General features: G+C 35.9%; 1 protein-coding gene across 1 annotated transcript in view; it reads right to left on the bottom strand.

Annotated features, from left to right (window-relative positions):
- The window catches only part of LOC135209661 (acetyl-coenzyme A synthetase, cytoplasmic-like), a 61,660-nt gene that overhangs the window by 29,065 nt on the left and 18,600 nt on the right, over positions 1 to 13,995 (bottom strand). The gene's annotated exons all lie outside the window — the stretch shown is intronic.

Here is a 13,995-nt window from a genome sequence, read left to right as displayed (position 1 = left end):
TATTTCTCCTTGGTTATTCAATATCTTATCAAAAGGAGACAGACAAGAAGCATATAGATCAAATGGGTGTGAAATTCTGGGGCAACGAAATATCCTTCGTGGAAGTGAAGTTTGGATGTTGTAAGATGCTTAATGGAGATGCTGAGATGTTACTTTGGAAATTATGGTCTTAAGAACTAACTTATTCGTGGTCAGTGTCCGGGGTGACTACGAATAACGAGGCGATTCCACAATGAGTGTGATGAAATAATAATAATAATAATAATAATAATAATAATAATAATAATAATAATAATAATAATAATAATAATAATAATAATAATATAAGGTAACAAACTTTACAATGAAAAGCTCACCAAACATACAAATCAGGCCAGTTCTGTTTAAAAAAAAATAAAAATAAAAAAATGTCTCGGTGACATTTCATAAATCGAAAAAAATATATATGGATTTTAAAATAAAGAAGAACACATATCGTGAAATGTTCAAGAAATGGAACTGTAAACAACAACAAAAACAACAACAACAACAATGCCCTTGTGAAATAATAAAAGAAAAAAAGCCAAACTCGGTTAAATAACAGCCAAAGGTACCACTTGAAAACTACCACAAGACGACCTTGATGCCAGCAAAAACAGAGGAGCGAAAAATCCGAAGTCATTATGATTTCACAAAAGCGCCTGCCGAGAGAGAGAGAGAGAGAGAGAGAGAGAGAGAGAGAGAGAGAGAGAGAGAGAGAGAGAGAGAGAGAGAGAGAGAGAGAGAGAGAGACTATTAACAATGAACAGATCCAGCGAAACACTTCCAGGACCATGAGATTGACCTCGAATTAAGGTATGCGACAAATTCTACGATGATACAGACAAATTCTGATGTCAACATTTTGGAAAATTAGCAAATTTCCTAAATGTGACCCCCAAGGGGCTTTTAACCCGGTGGGTATCCACCTTTGCATAGGCGTGTTTAGTACAAGCCCGTTGAGTATGAACGTAAAAAAGTAAACAAAATGACGCCCAAGAAATATTAGTCTAAACAACCCCGGAACATTACTGGGGGGTTACTACCTAAGAAATCCAAAATTATTTTCTACCACTGAAATAAAATTATTATATTTGAAGAACTGATGACGAATACTGTTGCTTTGTTCGTTTGTATGGTGTTTTTACGTTGCATGGAACCAGTAGTTATTCAGCAACGGGACCAACGGCTTGACGTGACTTCCGAACCGCGTCGAGAGTGAACTTCTATCGCCAGAAATACACAGTGGAATACCCGAGAATCGAACTCGCGGGTCACCGTGGAGGTGGCAGGCCAAGACCATACCGCTCACGCCACTGAGGCGCTCTGATGACGGATACGTGATCACCTTAGCAGAAATGTTTCGAGTAACTTAAAATATACATCTAAAATCAACATTACTGCTTCCTACACGAACAATGTAAATTTTATCTTTAGTGAGAATATGACCGAACAACTTATTATTTTCGACGATAGTTCCTGAAGCCTTGTCTCTCAGAATTTTAATAGTTTCGTGTTATCACAACCTGAATATATACAGGTTTTCATTACCGTGCAATCATGCTCTCATTTTAGAGAGATTTTGTTTCTGCCCTATGCTCATAATTGATGTAATAATCTTGAGACTTTTCCACGTACAGGGATTACTTCTGATACAGAGAATAAATAAAATACCAATTGATGTAACAATCTTCAGACCTTTCCACAAACAGAGATCATTTCTGATACAGAGAATAAATAAAATACCAATTAATGTAATAATCTTCAGACCTTTCCACAAACAGAGATCATTTCTGATGCAGAAATCAGACCTTTCCACGTACAGGGATCATTTCTGATACAGAGATTAAATAAAATACCCATCGAACTGGCTTCTGATACATCCAACCCAACGCTTATTTTACTAGTAAACAGCCACAAGGAGAGCGTGACGATGAAATAATATTGCAAACGAATATTAAAAAAAAAACTACAGCAAAACAGACATTGGTATTCCACACCACATTCTAGCATTCTTTATATCTCAGACACTGTACCAAGGGTCTCTCTCTCTCTCTCTCTACCTGGACTCCTAAATCCGGACTCTATCCCCGATACATATTCATCTCTTAGCCATTAACTTCCTGTATACTCTTTGGCTCACTCTCTCTCGTCACCAGACAACAGACAACGCGCTCCACGAGATCTCAGCTCGGTATAATCCTTGCCGGGACTCCGGGAGGTCTACTCTACTCAAGTCTGTCTCTCAGTTCCAGATTACCCCTTCATTTCTCGCACAGTTGGACCAATGGAACAAACCACCCCCTTCAGAGGATGTCGGGCAATCGGAACTTCTTCAGAAATTCAAGCTAGGATGCAATGCTTTACTACGCTTATATTATTCTACTTTTTAATATTTCACTTAAATTTCTTATTTATTTATAGGTTCGTTCATTTACCTGATTTTTCTAGTAACTGATCTCCACCTTCTGCATATTCCATCTTTATCTTCTGTTGCCTTTTTTCGATGAACAGCTTAATATTCTTTGGAAGCTTGAAAGAATTGCAAGTCAGTGCCCCTTTTGGTGGGCTTATTCCATATGAATGGGGTTCGTCTTCTGAATAATAATAATAATAATAATAATAATAATAATAATAATAATTAATAATAATAATAATAATAATAATAGAATATGATTAAGGAAAAATAGAAAAACCCAAAGGGAAATACGTCCACGAGCAGAGGCACCTTCTTATCAATCGATACGAAGCGGATGCAGGTGATAGAGAGAGAGAGAGAGAGAGAGAGAGAGAGAGAGAGAGAGAAAGAAAGCCAAGACGGATAGGAAGCTCCAATGAGCTCCAAGAACGCAGAATGGTTGCATGACGTGTTACTTCATCATCAATATTATTGCAATTATTATTGTTACTAATAAACGTGACATGATTTTAACTGACTTTCATCAGATCACTTCAAGGGGTTTATTTATTATGCCAAGGAAAATTAACAGGTATATGAAACATACCCTCAGGAATCTACAGACAACAAAAAATATTCAATATACAAAACATACACTCAGGAATCTACAGACAAAAAAAAATATTCAATATACAAAACATACCCTCGGGAATCTACCAGACAACAAAAAATATTCAATATACAAAACATACCCTCGGGAATCTACAGACAACAAAAAATATTCAATATACAAAACATACCCTCGGGAATCTACAGAGAAACAACAAATATTCATTATACAAAACATACTCGAATATAAGACAAACAATATCAAATATACAAAAGTACACATAAACCCAATATACAAATATACAAAAGTACAAATTCTTCTAAAAAATTTCAAATATCCTTCCGTGAAAAAATTTAAAAAATAAAATTTCAAAATAACAACATTCAGATATATTTCGACACAAAGACAAAATGTATACCTTTGGGAAAAAATTATAGCTCTCCAAATCATCAATAAAAAACTGAAATCCAAAAAATATAAAATAAAATAAAAAAAACTGCACTTTTTCTGAGAAAGAGAAGTAATCCAAGACGAATTGAAACTTTTGGAGCAAAAAAAAAAAAAAAGTCCCAATTCACTTAGGAAACTTAATTGTTTTGTGAGGGAAGCCATTGCCACAAAGTGCATGAGAGAGAGAGAGAGAGAGAGAGAGAGACCTTACGATGAGTACATGTCGGGTTGCCCCAGGTCCCTCAGTGTGAGGCACCTCTAATGTCTACCAGAGAGTTGCTAGTACATCTTCCGGTATATTTTGTATCCTTCCCAATCTTGGATGGTCTGGGATGCAGTTTAGATATTTGTCGAGCTTATTCTTAAACACATCTACGATCACTCCTGATATATTCCTCAGATGAGCTGGCAACGCAATTGAATATAGACGCTGCATTATCAATGTGGTGGGCGTAGTGGATTAATGTCCGTGTGCTTTCCTATTTTTCCTGGTACAGTTTTGGGCACTATTAATCTACCTCTGCTTGCTCTTTCTCGATATTTTTAGCTCCCATGATGTTTTCGGCAAATTCCTTCTATCTGTTTCCATACCTGAATTATCATGTAGCGTTCTTCTCTACTTCTAGGACTATAATTTTAAGGATTGTAGTCTTTCCCAGTAGTCAAGGTCCTTAACTTCTATTCTAGCTATAAAGGACCTTTGTATACACTCTCTATTTGTGCAATATCCTTTTGACTGTGTGGGTACCATATCATATTATCCTTTTGACAGTGTAGGGTACCATATCATATTGCAATATTCAAGTGGACTAAGAACACATGTTTTGTTTATAAAGCATAATCATGTGTTCAGCTTTTCTTTGTTTTGAAGTGCCGTAACAACAGTCCCATTTTTGCTTTACCTTTTGCCAATAGAATTGCTATTTGATCATTGCATAACATGTTCCTATTCAACATCACACCAAGGTCTTTAACTGCTTCCTATTTGTGATTGTCATTAATATTAGGTCCCCTATATGCATATAGCTTTCCTTCTGTCTCCATAATTTATTGATTCAAATTTATCAGAGTTAAAATACCATCCTATTTACCTCTGCCCAATCATATACTTTGTTAAGGTTTCTTGTAGCGCGTTCCTATCTTCATGACAAGTAATTTCTCTACTTATTCTTGTGTCATCGGCGAAACAACTAACTCCACTACCGACCGACGTGTCCTTAACATTACTGTGTGTCTGCAAATCATAATAACAAAACAGTAATTCACTATATATGTTTTCTAATTTTTTCCGCTAATATATTATGATCACCTGTCAAAAGCTTTTGCAAAATCTAGATAAACCGCATATGTTTCATTTCCGCTTTTATATTTTGTATATGTTCTCACGGATGGACTAACAGTTGGGGTTGTGTAAACTTTTTTCCGTGTTTACGAAACCATGTTGTCCTATACTTAACAACTTTTATTTTTTATTAAACGTTTCATAATATTTTTCTTCATTCAACTTTCAACACTTTCATAATATGTGATAAATATTTTTCTTTCCATACCCCCTTTTTCATAATTGTTGTTTTAGAATATGGGTTGGATGGTTTAGGGGGCTCACAGGCCTATAAATTACTTGCCTCTAGTCTTGATCCACTTTTGTGTTCATCATAAATCTTGCCTGTATCTACACTTTGTCTTAATATAATTGCAAGTGGCTTTGCGATAGAATGAACTACTTTCTTTAACAAAATAGCAGGGACACCATCAGGTCCTGCTGCAGCTCCATTTTTAATTTTCATTAATAGCCTGCAAATTGGCCACAATATCAGCTTATTAATATCTCTGTCTGATAAACCCCAAAAAAAAAAAAAAATATTCACTATTTTTTTTTTCATCCTTTACTTCTATTCAGTATCTTCATTATCAATTCTAGGGGTGAATTCTCTCTTATTGTTCTGTCAATATGTTGCATATTTCCTTTTTTTCATTCGTTAATCTCCCTTCAATTCTTAGAAAGCCTATTTCTATTCTTTCTTTTATTCATCTTTTTCGTATACGAGTACAATAATTTGGGGTTTGCTTGATATTTACTACGGTTTTTTTTCATCCAAGTTCCATTTTTTCTTTTTTTTGATTGTATAATCTTTTGTTCTGCATTTTCTATCTTACTTTTAGTTCAAATCACTCCATGCATTTTTTCTTTTGCAAGACCTTTTTTCCACTTTCTGATTTTCTGGAACAAGATCCTTCTGTCTCTTGGTTTGCATGACTAATGTTTTACTTTTCTTCTTCGGTATATATTTATCACTATTTTTTTCTCTAATATTTTATATAATATCTCTGTATTTTACCTTTATATCATCACTTACGAAAATGTTATCCCAATCTTGTTTAATTCTTCATTTATTTCTGACCATTTTATATTTTTTACTGTAGAAATTGTATTTCCATATCCTTCCCACTTTTTCAAAAAATTTCTTCTTGCTTATCTCTGTTTTCACTTGCTTTGGAACTGGACTGTTCAACTCTATGACATTATGGTCTGAAATACTCGCATAAACTATTATTTCTTTAACATAATTCACCTCGTTCACAAATACTAGGTCTAAATTATTTTCCTTTCTTGTTGGCAGGTGATTTATTTGTTGAATGTTGTATTCTAGAAGCATATCTAATAGCTTTTCGAATTGCCTCTTATATTATTGCACTACTATTACTCTCTTTTTTTATATGTATAAATACAACCACAATCTCCTAATCGTTCTTTCCAGTCTACGAACGGAAAGTTAAGTCTCCGGATAGGAGAATAGTCCAGTCCTTGTGATTTCTACATATATCACCCAATTTTTCTATTATTGTGTCAAACTCTTTTGTATTAGGGGTCTTATATATTACTATGTTCATTAATTTTTCAGCTTCAAATTCTATCGCTATTACTTCACATTTCTGAGTTACTATATTTCTCATATATTTTCCTTGTTTTTTGTCTTTCCCATACATATATCGCGGTTCCCTCTTGATTCTATTTTTCTATCTCATCTATAAGTTGGAACCCTTTTATTTGATCGTCATTCCCAGTCTCTTGGGAATACAGGTTTCACCTATATTCATTTTATCTATTTTCTTTTCAATTTGGGTAGTTCTTCTAAGTACTCTATTTTTCTTTTTGAGTTACACGTAACTAAACCCTAAGCATCGCATTCATCACTATGATGGTTTGCGTGTTTCTCCTTCATTTAATATGGGTAATAATAAGGATTTTCCAAGACTCTTTTTGTTCTGGTATGTTTGTATGTTGTTTCTTTTCTTCATTTCCAAAAATTCTGACATTAAAAAATCCAACTTTTCCATAATATTTGATCTTCCTTCATCATAATTATTCATTTTGTGTCTGAATCTGCAATATCCTCTAGCATCGTGCATACAGTATTTTATCTCTTGAGCTGTATCTTGGAGCTGATATAGGAAATTCTTTGCAGACACTCCAGAGAGAGAGAGAGAGAGAGAGAAGACGAGAGAGAGAGAGAGAGAGTCGGAACGCTAAAAGGTAAGTGTATGGGAGAGAGAGGAGAGAGAGAGAGAGAGAGAGAGAATGAAAAATGAGTGTAAGGGCAAGAAGATGTTTTAAGAGAGAGAGAGAGAGAGAGAGAGAGAGAGCAAAAAATCAATGGTATGATGAAAGAACTGAAGAGAGAGAGGAGAGTGAGAGAGAGAGACGTTAAAAAAGTATTAAATTTAAAAAAAGAAATAATCACTGTTGGAGAGAGAGAGAGAGAGAGAGAGAGAATCGTGATTGTGTGAGTGGGGCGATTGATGGCGAAGCCGCCAAGACAGCCCCCACCATTTTTTTACAAAGGAGCTAATCACCCCAAAGGCCCCCCACCCCCCCAACTTCCACCAACCCAACCCCTTCCCCGGCCACACGAACCGTTTCAAAAAGGACGTTATTCGATTCTTCTGCCTTTTTATTTTTCGTTTCGAAAAAAGGAGCAAGGAAAGAGACGGAGAAGTCCAAATCAGATGAGGTTCATCGCCTTCTCTCCACTTGTCATTATATTACCACTCTCGTCTTCTTCCCTTTTGGACATAGTCATCTCGTCTAATATTAGATTAATGTGTGTGTGTAAGTAATCAGTATTCATATATATATATATATATATATATATATATTTATTTATTTATTTCGAGCACTTCCTTCTGCGCTCCCGATCACTGGTCAAATATGAACACGGGCATATCAACTCTTTGTAGGACATCCTATAGGCATATCAATTCTTTGTAAGACATCCTATAGGCATATCAACTCTTTGTAAGACATCCTATAGGCATATCAATTCTTTGTAAGACATCCTATAGGCATATCAATTCTTTGTAAGACATCCTATAGGCATATCAATTCTTTGTAAGACATCCTATAGGCATATCAATTCTTTGTAAGACATCCTATAGGCATATCAACTCTTTGTAAGACATCCTATAGGAATATCAACTCTTTGTAAGACATCCTATAGGCATATCAATTCTTTGTAAGACATCCTATAGGCATATCAAACTCTTTGTAAGACATTCTATAGGCATATCAACTCTTTGTAAGACATCCTTTAATGGATATTTAGGTATAAATCTATGTGTATATTACTTTAATCAGCATAGGTTGATTACTTTATAAACATTTTATGTATATTTTAATCCAATGCCCACTGTAAGAATACCCACTGTAACATTGTTGATAAATATATATATATATATCTATATATAATATATATATATATATATATATAAATATATATATATATATATATAAAAAAGGGTCCAGGAATCCACCAAACATTGTGAAGAATATTTTATTAGGTACGTTTCATACTACTTCAGAGTACATCTTCAGCCTGTAATTATAAATTGTGACAATTTAATTAACAGTAAAATAACACATTAAGACTAAAATATTATGATCAATAAGTTAAGTTAAAAAACATTTAAAACAAGCAATAGAATAAAAACTTTAAGAAATATGGTAATTAAAATTTATAGAAAACATTTAAAACATTATATTGTCCGGGTTGTCCTGGTATTTACGTCGGATCGACCAAACGGTTACTAAAAGTGAGATATTCTAGTCACTAGGTGTTAGCTACAGAACAGGACAACGAATAACAAATCCAGAATTATCAATATCCGTAACCACGCCAAAATATGTAAAATTAATATTGATAAACACATTTCTCAATCATTGACAGCACTCCCAACAATTACTTAACGACACTTGAGTCATTATACATCAAACGACTGGTTCCTTCTCTAAATGCAAACGTGGCTGCTGCCACGTTGTATTTAGCATAACTGAGATCTGGGCCGAACTGTGTTTTCAAATCATTCCCCTTCTCTACTTTCACTTAGGGTACTTGTCCTCTCATTATTTGTTTTAAATGTTTCTATAAATTAATTACCATATTTCTTAAAGTTTTATTCTATTGCTTGTTTTAAATGTTTTTTAATTAACTTATTATCATAATGTTTTAGTCTTAATGTGTTATTTTACTGTTAATTAAATTGTCACAATTTATAATTACAGGCTGAAGATGTACTCTGAAGTAGTATGAAACGTACCTAATAAAATATTCTTCACAATGTTGGTGGATTCCTGGACCCTTTTAATGCTCTCATCTGATTGAATATATATATATATATGTACTATATATATATATATATATATATATATATATATATATATATATATATATATATATATTATATAATAGGGGAAAGTAGAAACCTTCGAAAGGTGGACTCAAATCACCCAGCTTGGAAACCTCCACAATATGAAATCAGTTAACATTCGAGAGCCGTCTGTCTTCAACGCCCTAAAAGAAGAAGAAGAAGAAGAAGAAGAGAAGAAGAAGAAGAAGAAGAAGAAGAAGAAGGAAGGAGGAGGAGGAGGAGGATGGAGGAGGTAGGAGGAGGAGGAGGAGGAGGAGGAGGAGGAGGAGGAGGAGGAGGAGGAGGATCTGCATTGTTGGAACTAGGAGAGGAGAGCACCTGGAGTGGACCTTACAAAAGCCAGCGAAAGAAAGAAGAGGGCTCTCGATGTCAACGCTTTTGACAGAGATCACTCAAGACGCAGAGAGAGAGAGAGAGAGAGAGAGAGAGAGAGAGAGAGAGAGAGAGAGAGAGAGAGAGAGAGAGAGAGAGAGATTCATACCTTGTAACCCCTATGAGACTCCCCCCTATTCATTCTTAAGAGACTCTAGGATTTTATCTAATGCACGTGAGTTCCCAAGGTCCCCCAATCGGATAGAGCGCACCATACATTGAAAACGACAATTTGTATATATTAAAGATATAAACAATAACTCGTGTCTAATGCAGTTCACAGCACTGGAATACGACTCGCAGCTGGCAAAGATATAATAAGACAAGCTCAAAACCACTGCTTATCCAGAGCCTTTGCAATTCCAACGCGAAAAAATTCCAAGGATTCCCAGACCTCATTTGTTTCAATTATCAAACGATATGACGGTCGCAAAGCTGCTTTGAGTTAACAATTCAGATAATATATATGACTATTTTTTTTTTCCAGTCATTTATAAATGATGTAGAAAACATGACTCGTTTTTACTTATTTATTTATTTTTTGAGTCAATTATAAATGATAAAATGCATCTTTTGGATCACCAGTCATTGGAGAACTATACGTCCTCCATTTTAAATTAAATTCTAAAATTAATTTCAAAATATTGACAAATGATATGAAGTACCGCACTGCCTTTTATGCAACCCTTTGTAAGTGTTATAATACATCCACTAATTAATTCTCTCGTCATTTAGCGATGAAAGTGATATAAAGTAGGCCATTTCCTTTTGTATACCACTTTGCTAGTCATATGTATATATCCTCTCTCTCTCTCTCTCTCTCTCTCTCTCTCTCTCTCTCTCTCTCTCTCTCTCATGATTTAGTGAGGTTATATACCCCTTTGCGAGTGGTATAATATATCGTCTCTTTCTCTCACCATTTAGTGAGGTTATATACCCCTTTGTGAGTGGGATAATATATAGTCTCTTTCTCTCACCATTTAGTAAGGTTATATACCCCTTTGTGAGTGGTATAATATATCCTTTCTAACTCACCTCTAAGTAAGGTTATACACCCCTTTGTGGTTGGTATATATATATATATATATATATATATATATATATATATATATATATATATATATATCATCTCTCTCTCTCTCTCTCTCTCTCTCTCTCTCTCTCTCTCTCTCTCTCTCTCATCACTGAGTAAGGTTATATGCTCCCTTTGTGAGTGGTATAATTTATCCTCTCCAACTCTCATCACTTACTGAGGAACTACAGCGTGTTAATAAGTATATATATCATTCTTCCCTTTCATTATCCAACGATGGTGAAACATATTCTCAAACATATTCCCGCAAGGCCAGAACTCCATCTTGGAGGCAATGCAGCCCAAGGCCTCCAAAACCTCAAGAAAGAGAGAGAGAGAGAGAGAGAGAGAGAGAGAGAGAGAGAGAGAGAGAGAGAGAGAGAGAGAGAAATATGAAAAAATTAAAGGTGAACATCCTCCTCCTCCAAGAGTCTTGGAGAGACGATTCCGCTTCTCATCCGACACTTTCCTGGGAATCTCATTTCCCCACTAGAGAGAGAGAGAGAGAGAGAGAGAGAGAGAGTTGAGGCCACAGACCAAGCGCTGGGACCTCCTATGACGAGGTCATTCGAAGCTGGTAAGGAAATTGACAGTCAGTCCGAAGTTTTGAGAGAGAGAGAGAGAGAGAGAGAGAGAGAGGCAGGCCTCAGGTCAAGCGCTGGTACCTCTATAAAGGAATTTAGGCCTGAGCAAACCGGGCTCCCTAATAGGCCTATGTACTGTTTTCCTCTTTTTGGTGTATAGGTCTATGCACTGTTTCCCTATTTTGGTGCACAGGCCTACGTATTGCTTCCCTATTTTGGTGCATAGGCCCATGTCCTGTTTTCCTCTTTTTCTGCATAGGCCTACGTATTATTTCCCTATTTTGGTGTACAGGCCTATGTCCTGTTTTCCTCTTTTGGTGCACAGGACGTAAGGTTTTGTTGAACACTATCAAGAATCGTATATGAAAACTTCGTCCTTCTGCCGTAATTCAAGGTTAATGAATTTCCCAGACGACCTATCTATCCTCGGCCATGATGCATAATATATTTATAACATCATTACACCACATCAGTCAGAAGCGTGCTATGCATTTGCAGTGGTCTTCTGACTAAAGTCGCTTTTGCAAAAAATTAATATTTTCGCACGATAATTTTGATGTACTTCAGCGGGAAATATTTATGCTTGTTTGTTTGCATGGTGTGTTTACATCGCATGGAACCTTTGGTTATTCAGCAACGGGACCAACCAATGGCTTTCTACGTGACTTCCGAACCACGTCCAGAGTGAACTTCTATCACCAGAAATACACATATCTCTCACTACTCAATGGAATGCTCGAGAATCGAACTCGCGGCCACCGAGGTGGCACCCCAACACCATACCAACCACGCCACTGTTCTGCGCAATTCTACTTATACTCCTGGCTGTTAAAACAACACTAATAATAATAATAATAATAATAATAATAATAATAATAATAATAATAATAATAATAATAATAATAATATGAGAACTGACAACCCGGAGTATGGATCCTCCAGCCACGATCAAAAATTCCGACAAGGAACCACGAAATGGAAGTCCACACATTCTTTGCATTCACTGCGACACACTATACGACGAGAGAGAGAGAGAGAGAGAGAGAGATATAGGAGGAGGAGGAGGAGGAGGGAGATAAGATGAAAAAGAGATAAGCCACGATAAACGAGAGAAGAAAGGAAGACCAGAGAAAACGGAAGAAGTCACGCTCACGATAAGTAAGAGACGCACAAAACAAGGGTTAAGATTTGGGATATAAGATACGTAGACATACTAGATTTCGAAGATCGTGATGTCTGCAAGACATAATTAAAGGCGGTTGATACAGCAGGGAACAAGGAGGAATACGTCAAATCACTTTCTCGGTAAAGGCACCAAAGATAAAACCAAATTCTTATTTAATAACATAAACTATAAACATAAACTGTGAAGTATTTTTTAAGATACGAACGAAAACTGTGGGTCAAGAGTTTGTACTACTATAAACCCTAGAGAGAGAGAGAGAGAGAGAGAGAGAGAGAGAGAGAGAGAGAGAGAGAGAGAATATATTGACAGTTCTCAAACGGAAGAAGATACTATATACTCGACAGAGAGAGAAGATACTGCTATAAACCAGAGAGAGAGGAGAGAGAGAGTGAGATGAGACGAGAGAGAGAGAGAGAGAGACATTTACAAAACATTGAAAAAAAAATATTCTAGAATATATTGACAAGTTCTACAGAGATACTACAATATACAGACAGAGATGAGAGAGAGAGAGAGAGAGAGAGAGACTTTAAAACATTGAAAAAATATTCTAGAATATATTAAAGACGCAGTAGTGCAGTTTCACGAAGAAACGGAATACTACAATATACCAGAGAGAGCAGAGAGAGAGAGAGAGAGAGAGAGAGAGAGAGAGAGAGAGAGAGAGAGACTTTAAAACATCCAAAAAATATTATAGAATATATTGACACAGTTATCAAACGGAAGATACTACAATATACCCGAGAGAGAGAGAGAGAGAGAGAGAGAGAGAGAGAGAGAGAGAGAGAGAGAGAGAGAGAGACATGGCCGGCTAGACTGCAAAACAAACAAAAATAAATATTTTCTATACCACGCAACATCATCATGAACTTTTTTTTTTCAAGATGATGGAAGGGTAGTTTGACTGAACTTTGACCTTTTGACCTCAAAATCAATACGAGTCGACCTCGAGGGCTTTACAAGCAAGAGAAATTCGACCTCCACAGTTGACTGTTAATAATACACTCGACTCAAGGGATAGAAACGAAGGTGCAGAATCCTTAGAGCTTAGACAAGGTGGGTAGATAGACAACAGTTCAACAGAAATTTGTGAAATTGGTGGATATCCAATCAGGGATGTGGACGTATCATAATAACTCCCTCTAGCGCCTCAGTGGCGTGATCGGTATGGTGTTGGCGTGCCACCTCGTTGGGCACGACTTCGATTCTCGGCCATTCCATTGAGGGGAGAGAGATGTGGGTATTTCTGGTGATAGAAGTTCACTCTCGACGTGGTTCGGAAGTCACGTCAAGCCGTTAGTCCCGTTGCTGAATAACCAATGGTTCCATACAACGTAAAAACACCATACAAACAAACAAACAAAAACATCTACCAAATGTGTACCTAAGCGTTCATAAGAAAGGGGCATCTATAGTTTATTATCTTGGAACTAGAATAGGTAAAATAATCATAATAATAATAAAACAAAGTGACATCTGTTTGGCCAATGGCCACCCCTCAAAAATAATTAGTCGAAATCCACACAATATTTCAGAATACAAGCCATCTTTTAAGACAAAATAACACAGACAAAACTTAAAAGCAAAACAGACAGACAG

The sequence above is a fragment of the Macrobrachium nipponense genome, chromosome 38 (assembly GCF_015104395.2).
Source record: "Macrobrachium nipponense isolate FS-2020 chromosome 38, ASM1510439v2, whole genome shotgun sequence".
Lineage (NCBI taxonomy): Eukaryota > Metazoa > Arthropoda > Malacostraca > Decapoda > Palaemonidae > Macrobrachium > Macrobrachium nipponense.
This window is presented reverse-complemented; position numbering and strand designations above follow the sequence as displayed.